The 1,931-nt window shown below is 33.1% G+C and overlaps 1 long non-coding RNA gene across 1 annotated transcript; it reads left to right on the top strand.

The window, feature by feature from the left end:
• Positions 1-1,320: 1,320 nt before the first annotated feature.
• Positions 1,321-1,631, top strand: LOC122022762. Its single transcript, XR_006123080.1, has 2 exons — positions 1,321-1,400; positions 1,490-1,631. It is a non-coding gene; the product is annotated as an uncharacterized LOC122022762 (long non-coding RNA).
• Positions 1,632-1,931: the final 300 nt, after the last annotated feature.

Below are 1,931 nucleotides of genomic sequence, written 5' to 3' on the forward strand. Positions count from 1 at the left end.
ACGAATACAGGGAGGAATTATACAAAGAATGTGCCACAGCAATGCAAGGTGGGTTGCTACTGACCAGCAATAACTTTGGTGTTGTAAGAGAAGCAATTGAGAAAGCATTTGCAAATCTTGATGTCAGGCTCTCGATTTGGCGAGCCCTAAAAGAATATCTACTTAGCTTAATTGTTGTTTTTAAAGTAATTTGCCACTCTCTAATCTTAACCAGTGGTCACTTAGTTACACTTCAAAATTTTAGTATTTCATTTTTAAATATATCGAACCTCTTGGTTATGAAGGCTTGAACAGACAGGCAAGTTCAAGCAAAATAATAATGTTGAAGAAACTCTGGCATGAAATGGCTTGTTGCAGTTGACTGGATCCGGAAAACATAAAGGCGCCTTTTTGAATCAATTTTCGTTATGTTGCAGCTAAAGTTTTGTACTTTTTGTTCCTCGTCGCCTATTTTATTTTTTCTCCTTTGTTTTGGGTTTTATTTGCAAGGTGACCTACTTTGATTCTTGTCTCATTTGTAGTATTCCGTTTGGTGAGTTGTTCTTAAGTATGTTCGGAATGTTCTATATTGTTTTATTCAACAGTGTGAAAATTTGTTTATGTTTTGATCGATAATTATGAAACAAAGATCTCCATACCCTGAATTTTATAAAAAAAAATGAACCAGACTAACAAATTGTTGTCTTTCTAATTGTACTATATTAATGTAAGTTGCTATGAAATTATGCATGCCATGTCTTCTATATATTCCAATAGTCTAGAAATTATCTTGTACCTTTTGTCTTCTAGATGATTTTATTTTGCAGAAAATCAACAGGGCAGTGTGAGAATCTATAGCATACATTAATACTTTGTTATCTTTTTCTTCAGGTTCTAAAATGTGAGTATGTTGTTCGTGGTGAGATTGTTAGTCATGCCCAGGTGCTTCTTTCTCTTTTACTAAATGATTGGCATACCTAAATTGACAACTTAAAAGATATTATTTTATCAGTCATTCCAAGGATCCAATAGTTGAATGGTGATTAGGCACATTCTTTTCCTATCTTAGAATTTGTATAAAAGAAATAATTGCATAACATCTCTGCCCAATTACAGCAGTTACAGCTGGAGCTTCAAACTAAACCAGGGTGTCATCCCTTTGAAGAGGTGTGTGTCAAAAGTATTTGTATGCTATTTTATTTCCTTTTTATCCCTAAACATGGGTTCTATTTCCATTTAGTTTGTATTATTTCTCAGTAGTTCATGTGAGGTTAATTTATTTATTTTTCTCTGTTGATGTGAACATCCAATGAACTCATTTTTCTCTGTTGATGTAAACATGGTCTGATGAGTCTACCAAGGGGGAGCTTGAGTACTGCAGTCCAACATGTTATTATGCCAAAACACCACCACCTCTACATGTAAGCTTTTATGTTGTGGTTTTATTTGCCGATATGAATGGGGTACTTGAAGAGTATATGATTTATCAAATCTGTTATTGTGGTTGTAGCAACTACATTTCTCCAAATTTCAGCTATCAACCTTGTTTTACGTCTTCTACAGGTACTCTATTCTTCCCTTTTATTTTTGGTGCTTTGCTCACATACTTTGCTTCACAAAAATCCAGAATGTTGGAAAAGGTTGACATGGAAGAATTAGCAAGTGAGAAAGATGAGTCCAATGAAATTCTACAAGTTGAAGATTGTGATGGGGCTTGGGTTGACAATAATTACTTGCAATCCTACATGGCATGAACCACTATCAAAAGTTTCTAGTCTTTTGACTATTGTTCATTAGTTGTAAATGAAGTTTATTTGTTTATTTGTATTGGGATAAATTTTATTTGAATATTAGACATATTTCTTCTTTTGTGATTGTAATTCTTGTATAAGTAACATTTTGAATGACATTGATATGGAAAGTATTCTTTCTTTTGTGATTATGATTCTTTA

Source organism: Zingiber officinale, chromosome 9B (assembly GCF_018446385.1).
Source record: "Zingiber officinale cultivar Zhangliang chromosome 9B, Zo_v1.1, whole genome shotgun sequence".
Classification (NCBI taxonomy): Eukaryota; Viridiplantae; Streptophyta; class Magnoliopsida; order Zingiberales; family Zingiberaceae; genus Zingiber; species Zingiber officinale.